Consider the following 20,975-nt stretch of genomic DNA (forward strand, 5'->3'; position numbering starts at 1 on the left):
AGACTGAGAGGGAGTCATTTGGGGTTCAGTTAAGAAAAGGGGACCCGCTGATGACTGAAAGATGAATGCCTAGGAGGGTAACATTGAACTTGGTGGTGGGAGAACAACCATAGTTACTTCTTTCAGGAAATTTATTCTTTTTTTTTCCATTTCAAAGATTTGTAGTAATAATATGTAATTTAATCCCACAAAAGTTTGGGGATATTTAGTGAATTCATGGAATACCTACATGACTCGGACTCTTGGGATTTGAGAATGTCAAAGAAAAACCAGAGCTGGACTGTAGTTAGAGCAGTACAAAGTGATTTTATTCAGGGCTATTACAAGAGTGGGGAAGAGACCTCAGTACTGAACTGGGCTCAGTTCTGAATATAGCATGGGCAAGTGGGAATGTATACCCAAGGAGCAGAGTGGGAGTGAATGGATAAAAAATCGCTTAGAAGAAACCTCAGGGGTAAAGGAAGTTCTAGCTAAATGGACCTAACAGGATTGTTGTTGAAGACAAGCCAGGGTGATCAGACATCATCTGGGGGACAGTGGAGGATAAGGAACCTGATCAGATATTCAGAGCAGTCAGATGTGAAGGATGGGGGTTCTTGGTAAAATGTCTTGGCAGAGTTCTTGCTAAAACTGGATTTTGAAAGAAGGTGCACAGATGGGCCCAGGAGAAGGCTCAGGAGACTGACTGAAGTTTGGTCAAGTAAAGAATCTTTGTCAAGAAGTGGAGAAACCTGGGTTTTTTTCTGAGGGACAAAAATATGTATGATTTTTGCCTTGACTTCCTGTAGTATTCTGGGTAAATCTATTAACTATTTCATGATTATGTTGTGGCTATGTTATTTGGATTTCTAGGAGAAAAAAATGATCTGCAGTATATGATTTCTATGATATTAATACAATGTACTACTATGTAAGATTTGCAATTTGTTTGGGGAAATAAATGCTGTAAGACCTCCTTGTAACTCTATCCTTGGGATCCACTGCAGGAGACAGTCTTATAAAATAAGATTGTTTTGGATGGAGGTCTTTGTGATTTATCAGTAACTAGTCTCCTTTGGATTAGCCCAAGGAAGAGTCACACGAGAAAGTTGGCACACAAAAGGACACTTTATAGTGAATGGTGTTATACTGAAGACTCACTCATTATTAATCACAATGTAAGAACCAGGATATTTATCAATGGCCATATGCCAACAGTGTGCCAGGCACTGTACTAGACGCTTCTCCATATATTGCTTGTAATCCTCACAACAGCCCTGGAAGGTCTCCATCTGAAAAGACTGAGGTTCAGGGAGCTTGAGTCTTCAGACTGGTGAGTGGTGAGGCTGGAATTCTAACCCAGTTATGTCTGTTACCCAAGCTTTTCCCATTTTTGTCTTTATCCAATTATCCCTTTGAGGGTAATGCAAATATTTTTAGAACACCATAGAACCATCGCAAACAAACAATTTGTATTTTTCTCACTTGGTAACAAAAGACAAGACAATCAGGCAGCAATTACATTGTTGCAACAGGATATTTTCCCTTTAAGATTTATATGGTAAATACACATTGTCAAATATTTCTGGATCCTACGGAGCTTTTTTTCACCTCAACAAATACTATTCAGAGGTTCATGGAAACCACAACAGAGACTCGCTATGTCTGTCTGGTGGGTGAGAAATTAAAATGCCCCATAATTTTATCAAGTACTGCCTCTTCAGATCATTTTCAGTTTTGAATTTATAGCCTCCTCCACTCACCTTGTCTTTTGGGTGAGTTCTTCTTTTCTAAACTCTTCTTGTTACCCTCACTCTTTATTGCCTCCAGGGGTTCCCCTCCTGCCCTTTCACTTGTAGACACCCCCTCTATAAGACTGCCTGCCTTGCCCTGACTCCCGTTTACTCAAGATCATTAAGAAAATCAACACCTTGGGGCTTCCCTGGTGGCGCAGTGGTTGGGAGTCTGCCTGCCGATGTAGGGGACGTGGGTTCGTGCCCCGGTCCGGGAGGATCCCACGTGCCGCGGGGCGGCTGGGCCTGTGGGCCATGGCCGCTGAGCCTGCGCGTCCGGAGCCTGTGCTCCGCAATGGGAGAGGCCACAACAGTGAGAGGCCCGTGTACCGCAAAAAAAAAAAAACAAACAAAAAAACCAACACCTTGAAAAAAAACATCCCTTTCAGGAACGATTGTACATACTGCTTCCCTGTTCTAGCCCAAATTCTTGATTTCCTCCCCGCTTCCTCTGCCAGGTGGCTATGCAGATATTTCATTTCAATTCAGGGTCCCTGTCATCAAGCTGTGAAGAATGCATAGTACAAACGTAAATCACCCCAATTTGCCACTTGTTGGCATCCTCTGTAAAGATTTTGAAGAAAGAGTAAAACCAGTACCAAAATGTAGTTTTAAAAAAAACCTTTTCTAAACAACAAGGTCCTACTGTATAGTACAGGGAACTATATTCAATAGCCTGAGATAAACCATAATGGGAAAGAATACAAAAAAGAAAGTATGTATAACGGAATCACTTTGTTGTAGAGCAGAAATTAACACAATATTGTAAATCAACTATATTTCAATTAAAAAAAAAACCTTTTCATTCTGGATCATTATAGATTCACAGGAAGTTGCAAAAGTAGTTTAGAGGTCCTGTGTACCTTTCACCAAGTTTTCCCCAATGATAATACAGCACAATATCAAAACTAGGAAATGGACATTGGTACAATGCACAGACCTATTCAGATTTAACCAGTTTTACATGCATCAGTTGTGTGTGTGTGTGTGCAATCTATAAAATTTTATCACATGTGTAGACTCATACATCCACTACCACAATCAAGGTACAGAACTATTTCATTACCACAAAGTTTCCTCATGCCAGCCTCACACCCATCCTCCTCTCCTATCATCTTCTAACCCTTGGTAATCTGTTGTCTATCTCTACAATTTTCACATTTTGAGACTGTTGAATAAATGGAGTTATATGGTACATTTTACAATTGGCTTTTTTTACTTAGCATAATTTCATCGAGATCCTTTTTGGTGAAATGTCTATTCATTACTTTTGCCAATTTTCTAATTGAGTTGTTTGTTTGTTTTTTACTGTTGAGTTTAAATATATATACATATATTCTAGATATGTCTTTGTCAGATACGTGGTTTGCAAATATTTTCTCCCAGTTTGTATCTAGTGCATTTATTTTCTTAGCCGAATCCTATACAAAGTTCTTAATTTTCATGAACTCCAATTGGCCTTTTTTTTTTAATGGATCATGCTTTGGTATCATGTCTAAGAACTCCTCATCTAGCCCTAGATCCTGAAGATCTTCTCCTTTGCTTTCTTCTAAAAGTTTTATATTTTAAAATATGATGTATTTTGAGATGATTTTTGTACAAAGTATGAGGTTTAGGTTAAGGTTCTTTTTTTTATTATTTTGCCTATACGTATTCAATTGTTCCAGCATCATTTATTAAAAGAATATCTTTTCTCTTTGAATTGCTTTTGCACCTTTGTCAAAAATCAGCCAGCCATACTGTGCACAGGTTCTACTTCTGAATTACCTATTTTGTTCCATTAATCCTTGTGTGTATCATTTTGCCGATTCCACACTGTCTTGATAACTGTAGCTATATACTAAGTCTAAAAATCAGGAAGAGCAATTCAGTCCACTTTAGTCTTTTTCAAAATTGTTTTAGCTATTCCAGTTTCTTGGCCTCTCCATATATATTTGAGAGTAAGTTTGCCCATATCTGCAAGAATTCTTTTTGGGATTTTGTTAGGAATTGAACTAAAACTATAGTTCAATTTGGGGAGAATTGACATCTTCACTATGTTGAAGATGAACATGGTACATTCCTCTATTTTTGTAAGGTCTTTAATTATTTTTCAACAGCATTTTTAGCGTACAAGTCCAGTACATGGCTTATTAGATTTACCTAAGTATTTAATTTTTTAGTGATTATAAATGGTATTGAGGTTTTAATTTTGATTTCCATATACTCATTGGAGTATATAGAACTACAACTGATTTTTGCATGTTAATCTTGTATCGTCTATGATATAATCATAGATGTAGAAAATCAGAAAGAATTGAGAAAAGAACTCCTGGAAAAAATAAGTGATTATAGAAAGGTTGCAGGATGCGAGGTTAATATACAAAAGTGAACTGCTTTTCTAGTACCAGCAATGAACAAGTGGAATTTAAAATTTAAAATGCCATATCGTTTACATTAGTACCCCAAAAAATGAAATACTTAGGCATAAATCTAACAAGATATGTACAAGATCTACATGAGGAAAACTACAAAATTCTGATAAATGAAATCAAAAAGCTAAATGAATGGAAAGATAATCTATGTTGTGGATAGGAAGATTCAATATTGTCAAGATGTCAATTCTTTTTAACTTGATCTATAGATACAATGCAATCCAAATCAAAATCTGTTATTATGTTGATATTGGAAAACTGATTCTAAAGTTTACATGAAGAGGAAAATACCCTGCACAATTTTGAAGGAGTGGTCAATATAGTGAAGTGGTCTTTGACAAAGAAGCAAAGGCAATACAATGGAGCAAAGATAGTTCCCTTCAACAAATGGCTGTAATAATGGACATCTGTATGCAAAAAAAAAAAAAAAAAAAAAAATCTAGACACACACCTTATGCCCTTCACAAAAAATAACTCAAAATGGATCATAGATTTGAAGGTAAAACACAAAACTATGACTCCTAGAAGATAACATAGGAGGAAATCTAGATGACCTTAGGTTGGTTGATGACTTTTTAGATACAATTACAAAGGCATAATCCACGAGAGAAATAACTGATAACCCGGGCTTCATTAAAATTAAAATATATTACTCTGCTAAAGACACTCTCAAGAGAATGAGAAGACAAGTCACAGACTAGGAGAAAATATTTGCAAAAGACACATAAAGGGATATTTTTTAAAACACACAAAGAAGACTTAAAACTCAATGATAAAATGAACAACCTGATTTTAAAGTGGGCAAAAGATCTGAACAGACACCTCATCAAAAATGAAATACAGATGGTAAATAAGCATATGAAAAGGTGCTCAATGTCATATATCATTAGGGAGCTGCAAATTAAAACAACAGAGAGATATCACTATATACCTATTAGAATGGTCAAAATCTGGAAGACTGACAACACCAAATGCTATCAAAGATGTGGAGCAACAGGAACTCTCATTCATTGCTGGTGAATGAGCAGCAACATCAGCTACGGTATTCCTGCTTTTGAGGACAATTTGGCAGTTTCTTATAAAACTAAACATATTCTTACCCATCACCCAACCCTCCCATCAGGAAACTTGCACAAGCCTCTTAGATAGCCTCATCCACTAGAGGGCAGACAGCAGAAGCAAGAAGAACTACAATCCTGCAGCCTGTGGAACAAAAACCACACTTACAGAAAGATAGACAAGATGAAAAGGCAGAGAGCTATGTACAAGATGAAGGAACAAGATAAAACCCCAGAAAAACAACTGAATGAAGTGGAGATAGGCAACCTTCCAGAAAAAGAATTCAGAATAATGATAGTGAAGATGATCCAGGACCTGGGAAAAACAATGGAGGTAAAGAATTAGAAGATGCAAGAAATGTTTAAAAAAGACCTAGAAGAACAAACAAATAGAGATGAACAATACAATAACTGAAATGAAAACTACACTAGAAGGAATCAATAGCAGAATAACTGAGGCAGAAGAACGGATAAGTGACCTGGAAGACAGAATGGTGGAATTCACTGTTATGGAACAGAATAAAGAAAAAAGAATGAAAAGAAATGAAGACAGCCTAAGAGACCTCTGGGACAACATTAAACACAACATTCGCATTATAGGGGTCCCAGAAGGAGAAGAGAGAGAGAAAGGACCCAAGAAAATATTTGAAGAGTTTATAGTTGAAAACTTCCCTAACATGGGAAAGGAAATAGCACCCAAGTCCAGGAAGTGCAGAGAGTCCCATACAGGATAAACCCAAGAAGAAACACGCCGAGAAACATAGTAATCAAATTGGCAAAAAGAAAAGGCAAAGAAAAATTATTGAAAGCAGCAAGGGAACAAGGACAAATAACATACAAGGGAACTCCCATAAGGTTAACAGCTGATTTCTCAGCAGAAACTCTACAAGCCAGAAGGAAGTGGCATGATATACGTAAAGTGATGAAAGGAAAGAACTTACAACCAAGATTACTCTACCCAGCAAGGATCTCATTCAGATTCGATGGAGAAATCAAAAGCTTTGCAGACAAGCAAAAGCTAAGAGAATTCAGCACCACCAAACCAGCTAAAGGAACTTCTCTAAGTGGGAAACACAAGAGAAGAAAAGGACCTACAAAAACAAGCTCAAAACAGTTAAGATAATGGTCATAGGAACATACATATTGATAATTACCTTAAATGTGAATGGATTAAATGCTCCAACCAAAAGACACAGGCTCGCTTAATGGATACAAAAACAAGACTCATATATATTCTGTCTACAAGAGACCCACTTCAGACCTAGGGACACATACACACTGACAGTGAGGGAATGGAATGAAATATCCCATGCAAATGGAAATCAAAAGAAAGTTGGAGTAGCAATACTCATATCAGATAAAATAGAATTTAAAATAAAGAGACAAGGAAGGACACTACATAATGATCAAGGGATCAATCCAAGAAGAAGATATAACAATTATAAATATATATGCACCCAACATAGGAGGACCTCAGTACATAAGGCAACTGATAACAGCTCTAAAATAGGAAATTGACAGTAACACAATAATAGTGGGGGACTTTAGCACCTCACTTACACCAATGGACAGATCATCCAAAATGAAAATTAATAAGGAAACAGAAGCTTTAAATGACACAATAGACCAGATAGATTTAATTGATATTTATAGGACATTCCATCCAAAAACAGCAGATTACACGTTCTTCTCAAGTGTGCACAGAACATTCTCCAGGATAGATCACATCTTGGGTCACAACTCAAGCCTCAGTAAATTTAAGAAAATTGAAATCATATCAAGCATCTTTTCTGACCACAACACTACGAGATTAGAGATGAATTACAGGAAAAAAACATAAAAACACAAACACATGGAGGCTAAACAATACGTTACTAAATAACCAAGATATCACTGAAGAAATCAAAGAGGAAATCACAAATTACCTAAGACAAATGACAATGAAAACATGATGATCCAAACCCTGTGGGATGCAGCAAAAGTAGTTCTAAAAGGGAAGTTTACAGCAATATAAGCCTACCTCAAGACACAAGAAAAATCTCAAATAAACAATCTAAACTTACACCTAAAGGAACTAGAGAAAGAAAAACAAACAAAACCCAAAGTTAGCAGAAGGAAAGAAATCATAAAGACCAGAGCAGAAATAGAAACAAAGAAAACAATAGCAAAGATCAATAAAACTAAAAGCTGGTTCTTTGAGAAGATAAACAAAATTGATGAACCATTAGCCAAACTCATCAAGAAAAAGAAGAGGATTCAAATCAATAAGATTAGAAATGAAAAAGGAGAAGTTACAACAGACACTGCAGAAATACAAAGCATCCTAAGGGACTACTACAAACAACTCTATGTCAATAAAATAGACAACCAGGAAGAAACAGACAAATTCTTAGAAAGGTATAACCTTCCAAGACTGAACGAGGAAGAAGCAGAAAATATGAACAGAACAATCACAAGTAATGAAATTGAAACTGTGATTAAAAGTCTTCCAACAAACAAAAGTCCAGGACCAGATGGCTTCACAGGTGAATTCTATCAAACATTTAGAGAAGCGCTAACACCCATCCTTCTCAAACTCTTCCAAAAAATTGCAGAGGAAGGAACACTCCCAAACTCATTCTATGAGTCCACCATCACCCTGATACCAAAACCAGACAACAATACTACAAAGAAAGAAAATTATAGACCAATATCACTGATGAACATAGATGCAAAAATCATCAACAAAATACTAGCAAACAGAATCCAACAACACATTAAAAGGATCATACACCATGATCAAGTGGGATTTATCCCAGGGATGCAAGGATTCTTCAATATATGCAAATCAATCAGTGTGATACACCATATTAACAAATTGAAGAATAAAAACCATATGATCATCTCAATAGATGCAGAAAAAGCTTTTGACAAAATTCAACACCATTTATGATAAAAGCTCTCCAGAAAGTGGGCATAGAGGGAACCTACCTCAACATAATAAAGGCCATATACGACAAACCCACAGCAAACCTCATTCTCAATGGTGAAAACCTGAAAGCATTTCCTCTAAGATCAGGAACAAGACAAGGATGTCCACTCTCACCACTATTATTCAACATCGTTTTGGAAGTCCTAGCCATGGCAATCAGAGAAGAAAAAGAAATAAAAGGAATACAAATTGGAAAAGAAGGAGTAAAACTGTCACTGTTTGTGGATGACATGATACTATACATAAAGAATCCTAAAGATGCCACCAGAAAACTACTAGAGCTAATCAATGAATTTAGTAAAGTTGCAGGATACAAAATTAATGCACAGAAATATCTTTCATTCCTATACACTAATGATAAAAAATCTGAAAGAAAAATTAAGGAAACACTCCCATTTACCATTGCAACAAAAAGAAAAAAAATACCTAGGAATAAACCTACCTAGGGAGACAAAAGACCTGTATGCAGAAAACTATAAGACAGTGATGAAAGAAATTAAAGATGATACCAACAGATGGAGAGATATACCATGTTCTTGGATTGGAAGAATCAATATTGTGAAAATGACTATACTACCCAAAGCAATCTACAGATTCAGTGCAATCCCTATCAAATTACCAGTGGCATTTTTTACAGAACTAGAACAAAAAACCTTAAAATTTGTATGGAGACACAAAAGACCCCAAATGGCCAAAGCAGTCTTGAGGGAAAAAAGCAGAGCTGGAGGAATCAGACTCCCTGACTTCAGACTATACTACAAAGCTACAGTAATCAAGACAATATGGTACTGGCACAAAAACAGAAACATAGTTCAATGGAACAAGATAGAAAGCCCAGAGATAAACCCATGCACCTATGATCAACTAATGTATGATAGAGGAGGCAAGGATATACAATGGAGAAAAGACTGTCTCTTCAATATGTGCTGCTAGGAAAACTGGACAGCTACATGTGAAAGAATGAAATTACAACATACCCTAACACCATATACAAAAACAAACTCAAAACATGTTAGAGACCTAAATGTAAGACCGGACACTCTAAAACTTTTAGAGGAAAACATAGGAAGAACACTCTTTGACATAAATCACAACAAGATCTTTTTTGACGCACCTCCTAGAGTAATGGAAATAAAAACAAAAATAAACAAATGGGACCTAATGAAACTTAAAAGCCTTTGCACAACAAAGGAAACCATAAACAAGAGGAAAAGACAACCCTCAGAATGGGAGAAAATATTTGCAAATGAATCAACGGACAAAGGATTAAACTCCAAAATATATAAACAGCTCATGCAGCTCAATATTAAAAAAACAAACAACCCAATCCACAATTGGACAGAAGATCTAAATAGACATTTCTCCAAAGAAGATATATAGATGGCCAAGAAGCACATGAAAAGCTGCTCAACATCACTAATTATTAGAGAAATGCAAATCAAAACTGGAATGAGGTATCACGTCACACCAGTTAGAATGGGCATCATCAGAAAATCTACAAACAACAAGTGCTGGACAGGATGTGGAGAAAAGAGAACCCTCTCGCACAGTTGGTGGGAATGTAAATTGATACAGCCACTATAGAGAACAGTATGGAGGTTCCTTAAAAAACTAAAAATAGAATTGCCATATGATCCAGCAATCTCACCGCTGGGCATATACCCAGGCAAAATCATAATTCAAAAAGACAAATGCACCCCAATGTTCACTGCAGTACTATTTACAATAGCCAGGTTATGGAAGCAACCTAAATGCCCATCGACAGATGAATGGATAAAGAAGTTGTGGTACATATATACAATGGAATATTACTCAGCCATAGAAAGGAGCAAAACTGGGTTATTTGTAGAGACATGGATGAATCTAGAGACTGTCATACAGAGTGAAGTAAGTCAGAAAGAGAAAAACAAATATCGTATATTAATGCATATTTGTGGAACCTAGAAAAATCGTACAGAAGAACTGGTTTGCAGGGCAGAAATTGAGACACAGATGTAGAGAACAAACGTATGGACACCAAGGGGGGAAAGCGGGTGGTGGTGGGGTTGTGGTGTGATGAATTGGGCGATTGGGATTGACATGTATACACTGATGTGTATAAAATAGATGACTAATAAGAACCTGCTGTATAAAAATATAAATTAAATAAAATTCAAAAAAAAGGAAAAGAACTAAACTAAACATAATCTTACCATGGATTCAGCAATCACACTGCTTGTCATTTACCCAAAGGAGATGAAAACTTATGCCTACACAAAAAGCTGCACACGAATGTTTATAGCAGCTTTATTCAAAATTGCAAAACCTAGAGGCAACCAAAATGTTTTCCAGTAAGTGAGTAGATAAATAATCTATGATAAACCCGGACAATAAAATATTGTTCAGAGCCAAAAAGAAATGAGCTATTAAGCCATGAAAAGATATAGAGGAACTTTAAATGCATATTACTAAGTGAAAGAAGCCAATCTGAAAAGGCTTCCTATGGTATGATTCCAACTATATGACATATTGGAAAAGGAAAAACTATGGAGACAGTAAAAGGATCAGTGGTTGTCAGGGGTTAGAGTAGAGGGAGGGATGAACAGATGGAGCAAGGAGGATTTTGGGGACAGTGAAACTACTTTGTGTGATACTGTAATGGTGGATACATAACTATGCATCTGTCAAAACCCAAAGAACTGTACAACACTAAGAGGGAACACTAGTGTCAATTATGGACTTTAGGTAATAATTATGTATCAATATTGGTTTGTAAATTGTAACATAGGTACCACACTAATGCAAGATGTTAATTAAAGGGGAAACTGGGATTTGGGGGTGGGGGAGGCGGGAATATGGAAACTCTCTGTACTTTCGTCTCAATTTTGCTGTGAAGCTAAACAAAAGCTCCAAAAAATAAAATCTATTTTAAAAAAAAGAACATTTACAGAAGGATAAAACATCAAACACCCAAAAATAAATCTAACAAAAAATGTCCAAGACTTCTAGGTGGAATATTAAAAAGTATCATTGAGAGAAATTTTTAAAGACCTATACAAATAGCCCTATTTATTGATGGCATATTTAATATTATAAAAATGTCAATTCTCCAGTAGCCTACAGACTTAATGCAATCTTGTGATTCTAAATTTTATGCAAAAATACAAAGTTTTAATAAGGGCCAAGACACTTGAAGATTTGGCGAGAGGACTAGCTAGCTCTTCAGGATATGAAGGCATAATATAGTTCCAGTAATTAGGACAGTTTGATATTGGGAGAAGGTAGAACAATGGAACAGAATAGATCATTCTAAAACATAAACACAAACGAACACTTGATTTATGAACACTGTAGAAGAGTGGGATGAGGATGGTCTTTCCAAAAAATAGACCTAAGACAACTGGATACCCATATGGAAGGAAAAAACATGAGTACTACCTCCTACCAACAAAATTTCAGTTTCAGGAGATTGCAGGCTTAAATGCAAAAGGCAATGTAATAAAACATTTGAAAGATAACATAAGACAGTATCTTCTTGTCATCAGGGTAGAGGAATTTTTTTTTTTTTTTTTTGCGGTACGCGGGCCTCTCACTGCTGGGGCCCCTCCCGTTGCGGAGCACAGGCTCCGGACGCGCAGGCTTAGCAGCCATGGCTCACGGGCCCAGCCGCTCCGCGGCATGTGGGATCTTCCAGGACCGGGGCACGAACCCGTGTCCCTTGCATCGGCAGGTGGACTCTCAACCACTGCGCCACCAGGGAATATTTTTTAAAAAGGACACAGAAAACAAACCATAAAAGAAAATATTTATAAATTAGATTCCATTAAAATTAAGAACATTTTTTTATCCAGAAACACCATGAAGAGAATGAAAAAGCAGACCCTGAGAGGGGACTATATATCAATGTATATAACTAATAAAAATCTCTTAATCAGAATATCTTAAAAACTGGTAAAAATAATAAAGAAAAAGTTCGTGGAAAAATGGCCAATAGACTTGAACAGGTAACTCACAAAGAAGGCTATCCAAATAGAAAAAAATATGTATGGAAAGTTCTTAGCTTCACTACTAATTAGGAAAATGCAAATTCAAACACCATTGAGGTATCATGACCATACCCATCAGAATGACAAAAATGAGAATGATTGACAATATCACGTTTTGGAGATCGTAAATAAATTGTTATATTCCACTTTGGAAAGCAGTTTGTCATTATTAGCTAAAGTTGAAGATATGCAAACCCTATGACCCATCAATTACAAATACTTGTACAAAGGCTCCAAAAATCGTTAAGTACGGGACCCAGTTTGTGTGGTTCCCCAGATTCCTCAGGACGTTGTCGAGTCCCCAGATCTTGATTTTATAACAGATGAGTTTGCATGTAGCAGTGGGGTCTGCCCTTCTAGGGGGAAACACTGATAAGCAAGAGGGTAAGACAATTTAGTTTTCTTTCAGTTGCCAGGTCCATCCCCAGCCAGTGGTGAAGTCCGGCTTCTGCTTTACGCTAAGCTCCCACAACCTAGCGGCTCTGGCTTTTTTGGGGTTCTCTTTTCTTGCCAGAAGACAGGATGTGTTTGTTCACCTGATAAACCGGTCAGAATGTCTTTGGTCTTGTTTTGTAACAACACTAGATGGAGCCCCTTCTTTTCGTTGCCGAGTCTCTGGCAGGCAGCTCGGCAGCCAGCGTGGGCTCAGCAGTTTCTCCGAACCAGAGCTGGTGCCCTTGCGCTGCCTGCTTCGCAAGGATGTTATTCTCCGCCTACCGGGAAGTCTGCCCTCTGGGGGAGGGTGGAGTGCATCTTTCCCTCGGAACAGCTGAGGAGCTTAAGGGGTCTTCTAGTTAGCTTTATTCTTCTGACTCCAGGCAAGCGTGGGATCAAATCATTTCAAACTGGCAGTTCACCGCCTTTTCCTTAGGGACCTGAGGGAAGCAGCACCCATGAAACCCTCCTTCAGTGACAACCTTGATTTCATCCTCTGAGAAGCAAACGTCTCTCCGTGGCATACGAGGAAGGGCTCAAGACATGTTTATTGTCCGTTGAAAAAGAACATACCTCCCTGAGGAGAGGAGGGAGAGGATTAAGCAAGAGAAATGAGTAAGGGATTGGTCTGTAACCCACGTGTACTGGGGTCACTCTGCTCCTGGGAGACCCGGCTCTCCACCGCCTAAGATGTTCGCAAATCCTGATGGGAACAGTCTGTTTCAACATCGCTCAAGGAGGGCCTCCATTCACCACCACACCCCCCACCCCCACGCTTTGTTTTCTCATTTGTTTATTTGGTCAGTTATGTATTGTCTGTCACTCCACTAGACTGTGAGTTCTCAGAGATCTTATCTATTTTGTTCAAGGCATTGTCCTCCTGTCCTAGGATAGTGCCTGGCCGATGTTAGGTGCTCAGTCGATGTAGAATGGATGGCCACCTAGGATTCCAAACTCGACTGGATCAGTTTTGTCTACAGGTCATCTCCCACCCTGCACAATGTTGTCCCCGATCCTCAGTTTGCCAGCTCATTTGTGGAACTCTAGCCCTTCCCTGGGCACCCCTGAAAAACCTCCCGCAGAAGGTGTCTTTGGTGTGAAAGTCCACTAAAAATATGAGAAGAGAGAGGGACTTACATAGGCGTGACCAGATCGTTTAACACTGAACAGTAGTGTTTCATGGGTGTAGCCTTCCATCTCCCTCCCATAATAGAACATCCCTAACGCTCTCGCTGCACAAACCTTCCTGACGTCTCAGGATTTTGCTGTCTCTCTTCTCTTTCTCACCTCTCTTACTGTTTTCAACTCTCTTTCTCACACTTTCATGCAGAATAACTCAACTCAGCTCTTCCCTAGCAACTTGTCCCAAACTGAACTCTAAGCCCAGCTTTACCCACCTAAGACCCATCGACATATTAGCCTAATTAAAGAACTACCTCACTTAGCAAACATGAAGGTCCGAGATTCGACAATGTTTTCTTAGCATAGCACTGCCTTTTTCTTTACAACTAAGATTTTCCCCTGTTATCTGATTCTGTTCCTTTATCCCCTCTTTCCCCACAAAAAGTTAGGTTAAAACACACCGTGTCCTTCCTATCCTCCAACATTTTTGTCTAGAATAAAAGTGGTTTAAAAGACGACGGAGGGAATTCCCTGGCGATCCCATGGTTACGACTCTGCACTTTCACTGTGGAGAACGTGGGTTCAATCCCTGCTTGGAGAACTAAGATCTGGCAAGCCCCGCGGCAGGCCAAAAGAAAAAAAAAAAAAAGGAACCCTTAAGGAAGATAAATAAATCCTCTAAAAGTCTGAGCCTGAAACCTAGGGTAGCAGTAAGGAGGAGAGGGAAGCTTCCCTTTACTTGACCTTGGTGACTGCCTAAAGAGACATGGGGGGCAGCTGTATTTATCAGCCTTCGGTCTTTTATTTATCGAGGAGAAGAGTTCAAAGGGGTCATCACCTTGATTCTTGAGTTGCCTCTGATCCCCATACACCTCCTCTGACCTTTTATATGTGTTAAGTAAAACTAGCTGCTGCAATAGATCAATTCTGAAATCTCAGAGACTTCAGACCACGGAGTTTCTTTCCCGTTCCCATTGCAGTCCAACGCAGGTTGTATGGCTTCCAGGGCATCCTTCAGAGGCCCTTTCACCTTGTGGCTCCTTCTTCCTCTTCATCCTCTTAGCAGCTGGCAAATGGAGAAAACAGACTCTATGGAGATCCATGTGCATCTTGGCCTTCTGGTTCATCTGACCTTTTACAAAAGTCTTCTGCTTGCCCTCCATTGGTGAGCACCAAACACGGAGCCCATCTCTGTGTAAGAGGTAGGGAGGTTACGAAACGTAGCCTCCGGCTGGTCAGGAGGAACGTGGATCTTTTGTGGTCAACCATCCATGCTTGTTACACCAAATGGAAGCTCCAATTTCCATCGGGGGTTAGTCCCATATACTTGGCCTCCTTAACTTCTAGCCAAATTCCTCATCTCTGCGCTCAGTCCCTTATAAGCTCCCCAACTGCTTTCCCTCTCCTCTTCTCTCAGACTGGTACCCTAGCTTATCAACTTCCTTGTCCCTGAAAAAGCTCATTTATTTGGGGCATCTGTACGTTGACCTGTTTCTTGACTTTAGTGCATTCTCTCGCTGGCTAAGCCCATGTCTCTGTTTCTGACTCCTCTTTGTGAATGTGCTGTCACATTTTCAGGAGCCCTCAAGACTCAGAGTCTTGAGTCCCCTTATCCAGCTAGGGGTTATATTTCTCAGCCTTCCCCACCTACCGACTTATGTCTAGAGGGGCCAAGGGACTGATTCTCACCAAAGAAGTTTGAGCACCAGAGTTCGGTAAAGAGCCAGGTGGTTAAGAAACAGAGGAAACTTCCCCACAGTCTCTTTCACCGTCTGCCAACTGTTGTGAGGAAGAGGTGCAGTTAAGGGAGAGGAGGCCTGGGCTCTGAATGATCACGTAGATAGGCCATACCAGCTGCCTTGGGCCACTGGCCCACTTTCAGGAGGACAGCTTCTACAGTAATCATGTTGGATATATGAGAATTGGCCTCTGACACCACCTCAACTCCTGTCTGACTTCTGTCCTTCCATGGGATCACTGTCCCCTATTTTTCTTCTCCTTCCTCCTAGACTATTAAAAGCTTAAGGCATGTGTCTTTCCAAATAGTTTCTTCAATAAAAGTCTTTCCCAATAAGACTTCAAAACTCAGTTAAGGAATTATAGGCACTGTTATAGGCAGAGAGGGAGTGATACTTTTGAAAACGGAACTTGCCCACAGCCCTTTAAATCTCCTACAATTATTAATATCCATCATTTATTAATGATTATCACATGCTGTGCTAAGGACTATATACATGCTTTCACTGAATTTTTTCTGCAAACTTGTGAGGTTGAAATTCATATTTGTCTTCTCCAAGACATCTTGGACATCTAAACTAGGGACCATTTCTGGGAAATCTGCCAAGCTGTCTCCTTCTTCTTTCCTAAATTGGTTTAAAACATCTGCTCATTTTCCCCTGGCATGATAGTTCTATTCTATTCTTCGCATCCCTCTGGACTGTAAACTCATGTTTGAGAACATCCCTGTCTGTCACCTACCTGCCTTCCTAGCTAGTCCTCTGCTCATGCTCAAAGGGATTTGAGGCAGCCTATGTCTTATACATATTTATAAATCCCACAGAACTTAACTGAGCAACTTTTTCATAGAAGATGCTTAATAGCCACATTTTTGAATAATGGATGAATTCCAGTGATTTAAGCGTTACATTCCAACTACTCCTGTAGTTCCCAAACCTAACTGCGTATCAGACTCAAATGGGAGAATTTGTTACTATATCAACATTTCTGAGGATGGGTTTCCGAAATGTCTATTTTTAACAAGTTCCCCAAGTGATTCTGAAGCAGCCAGCTTGATCCCAGCCTGCAGATTGGCATTTAAAAACCCACGGAGCATTCTATCTTTCTTCAACCCAGAATCCTATAATATCGCCCCTTCCCCCCACCATCCATGCTGCCCTAACCATTTTCTCTTAACAGACAAACACCAGCAATCAAGTTGGTCCATCCTGAGAGTCTCACCATGAGGCAGAGATATGCCCTGAAGTCTAGAAAATGGTAAGCTCTACTAGACATCAAAACTTTCCCCTACCAATCAGCTCCTACCTACAAACGGGTGACCATTTCTACAACCCCCTCCCCCCCAAAGAAAACACCAGAGCCACATTTCCTGCGTGTGTTTTACCCTGTTGCCTATTTCACCCAGCAATAGACCCTTGAAAGTGTCCACAGTGAGTTTTGCCTTTAAATTCTTTTCACATCATCTTGGTATTTGGGGATCCCGTGTTCTCAGATGACCCGAATCCACGGTTTTCTCATGCTGACCCTACCTGCAGCATACTCTTTGGGTTAACTTTTTGCAAAGAGGCTATTAAAGTAGAACAGGCAGATTCAAGAAAACCGCCATCTGGTTTCCACACGGCAGATGCCCACACGAGCCTTGAAAAACCTAGCTCGGGGGGAGGTGGAAGATCCTGTGGGCTGGCTGATAAAGGAAGAATGAGAAGGTTACTTTTTTCCCTTAATGTTCCTACAATTGATCCTAATCACCATAATGTGAGAGAGAGAGGAAACTGTAATCACATTAGGTAGAGAGTCTGGAGCATCTAAGGCTTAAGAAACAACCTGCATTTTGTGTTCTGTATTCTAGAGGCACATTATATGGCCACCCTGGTAGCTCTTCAGTGCTGCCAAGAATGGAACTCTTATCTAATCAATTCCACTTTTTCTCTTGCTTGTACTTTCTGGCCAAATCCCTCTTGTGACAAAAGGAATAAGAAGACGTTGCACCTATATGTATATATGTGTATACCTTTTCATTACCTGTGTATCTATAACTTAGGTGATGAAAATCATTTTCTCCATCTCTCCATTTGCTGAAGACAAGGTAGAAGTCTGGCTCTGAAAAATTGATTTTGATTTGAAAAATTCAGAATTTTAGAGCTGAAGGAAACCCAACCAAACTTTTGTAGGAGATAAAGTTGAAACCCAGAGGGAAAAAGTAAGCTGCCCAAGTGCACACAGTCAGTTAGAACCAGCTTCATAGCGATGTCGCTGATGGGCCCCCCCATCTCTCTTAAAGGAAGGATATGTTGCGTCTGCTGCTGGGAGGGCAGTTGGCAGTCAGCCTCTGTAGGGTGAACCTCGGCTGCAAAGAGCTGCCTCTCCCGGGGACAGACCCTTCCTAGGGCGGCTTATATCCAGTGACTGACTGAGGTGGAAGTAGAAAAGCCCAGCCTTTTGACCTAACAATGGGACACCTTGAAGGGCCATTTTAGCTCCAGAGCTCCCTGGAGGGTTGGCTGAGGCTGTCAGGCGGCCAGTGGGGCTAGTTTCTCCCGACGCTTTCTTTCCCCCTTTTCACAAATGTTGATCCTAAAACCACTACTGAATGAACATCCAGCACGCTAACCTTCATTTCAGAGAGTGCTTCCAAGAGAACACAACCTTGAATAAGACCTAAAATAAAAATTGTGTTTCAAATAAAAGCTGGTTCCTGCTAAAATGTCCATTTTAGAAGTACGTGTGTGAGCATGCGTGTGTGTGTGTCCCTGAGTGTAAACATGCATATATGCACATATGGATACATGTCTGTGTGCATCCAATGTCTCCTCATTTTCTAAAAACGTATCCATTTTGGGGGTGGAGAAACACCTCCTAATTTTTTTCGTCATGCGCTGTCGGGCTTTCGCCTCTCTGGAGAGATGGTAATCATCTGGTCTAAATGAATAATGGGTCTGGCATTGGCGTGGCCTGGCTTAGCGTGTGCAAGATTGTCTCATACTGACCTCACATCCTAGCAGCCAATGAGGGACTGGTTGAGAAAGCAAAGATCACAGGAATAGAACCACTAGGACCCCTGCAATTTTCCACCTCACCTACTGACAGCGGCCCCAGAAAACCAACCTATAGTCACCCTAGTTAAAGCCAGAGCGATCTATCACACATCAGAAAAAAATGCTGTATCTCTTCATATTTTCCCCATCCCCACCCCCTTCATGGTTTCGAGATTGCACTTCTAGATGCTGTTGGACACTCCGTTGGCTGAGGCCGTGGTCGCCCCTTTGTGCCGTCTCAGCTCCAGACTCTTTCCCGGCTTCTTAGCTGCCCCCGCCTCACCCCTTACCTGTCTTGCCTTCAAAAAGCCCGACTGTGAGTCAAGGACCATCACACCCCCCATCCTCCACCCACCCTGGACAATACTTCTTCCTTTTTCTTGTGCCTTTCCCATCTCACTGGGTCTCATATGTTAGCTGAATGACCTTGGATAACTTTCAGTGTCCTCATGTAGAAATGAGGTCATGGTTCCTACCTCACAGGGTGTGGTGAGGACCGAGTGGGATTGTGTTGTGAGGGCTTTAGCCATAGTGCACTTCCTAACAGGAAGTCAGTCTCCTCATCCAGTCCCTAAACGCTGATTCACTTCTCCTTCAACCACTGGCCTATCCCTGTCCATACACCTCCTCTCAGCAAAGGAGGGGTTCATTCATAACGCCTGCCAGGCTCCGGCCGCGCAGGCTCAGCGGCCATGGCTCATGGGCCCAGCCGCTCCGCGGCACGTGGGATCTTCCCGGACCGGGGCACGAACCCGTGTCCCCTGCATCGGCAGGCGGACTCTCAACCACTGCGCCACCAGGGAAGCCCCTGCTCCATTTTTAAGACATGATGAGGTTATATGACTTCAATCAGGCCCCAACTTACACCCCAGAATTTATCTGCTGTTCCTCAGGGTATCTTTATCAATTATTATGCATATGTAAAATAGCCATGCATTCAAAAATATTCTCACAAACTTGACATTTGAAAGGGAATTCTAAATGGATACCATATTTCAACCACTTTGCAAATAACTTAGTTCTTTTTTCAGGTCTTTCTGGCTCCTTCTGCTTATATCCCATGAACATCACATTGTAAAGTCTTGACACACTGACATTTTAAAGTGCTTTCATTTTAAGCCGTTCCTCTTCGAAGATTTCTCACCACCATCTCCTGTCTACTCCGTCTTAAGAATGAAAATATCAGAGGGATAAGGGAACAAATATTATAACTAAAAACAGAGTCAGGTGCATGTTTGACAAACAGATTGCATTGTTGGGTTGTAGAAAGGACAGACTGCTGCTCTTATAAAACTTTAGAAGCCCCTAAATTTGTTTTCAGTGGGGAATAATCAGGATGGAAAAGAAGAGAAAAAAAATAGAGGAAGTTATTATATTCAAGAATATTGTATATGTTTTTGGAGAAAACCATTATAAAGCCGAAAGTTGATAGATACGCTAAAACAAAACAAAACAGATTATCAAGGGTTTCTCTATGCCCTTGGTAATGCCATCTACCTTATAAAACATATTTAATGCTGTGACATTTTTTAATTTTTAAATTATTATTATTATTATTATATTTTATGTGAATTTATCAGTATCATGATTTGGGGCCTAATCCTATCCTTCAAATTTCTAACAGAAACTCCATAGAATAAAGAAATGTAAAAGTTTCCACAAAATTCACACAATGACAATATAAGGCATCCTTTCCCTACAATATGGGTCTTCAGTGCTTCTGCTAACAATAAACTAACACTTATGGAATGCTACTTTGTGCCACACACTGTTCTAAGTACTTACCATATTAACTCACTTATCTTTCTCAATCCTGTTGTGAGCCCTGTACTTCACTTTATGGTTGTGTAACACTTTGCACTTCACAGTTGAAGAAACCAAGGTAGAGATGACTCTGGTCTGAGACGCGGCTGTCTCTGCTTCCGGTTTGAACTCTGCCACTACTCGTAACAAGACCTCGAGTCTCCCGGTTTCAGACTGTCAGTTTCTCTTCTGAAAAACGGGGCCACCCCATGGCATCATCTCAAAGGATTCTGCTTCTTCTAAAATACCCTGGTTTCATGCTTCTATGTTTTGTTCCTAGAAAGCTGGATTTGGAACTCCTAAAACATCTTTTTTTAAACAGAAAACAAGACTATTTTAATGAAAGTCTCAGCATTCGTCTGAAGGTGTAGAGCTGTGTTGCCTGCAGAGTTTGTCTTGGGAGTGACCAGTTTATACTTCAAGCAAAAAAAGAATACGAAATTATGGTTGAGGGGGGTCACCACATCAAAAGAAAAATATCTGTATACATGTAAGCTTAGAAGAGAGTAGGATGTGAAAAAGACTTCAAGGGTAGGTAAGTGAGGGATGTAAGAGGGGAACTGAACACCGCAACATATTTTTCCTTTTAGAAGACCATCTGTT

Source organism: Orcinus orca, chromosome 5 (assembly GCF_937001465.1).
Source record: "Orcinus orca chromosome 5, mOrcOrc1.1, whole genome shotgun sequence".
Classification (NCBI taxonomy): Eukaryota; Metazoa; Chordata; class Mammalia; order Artiodactyla; family Delphinidae; genus Orcinus; species Orcinus orca.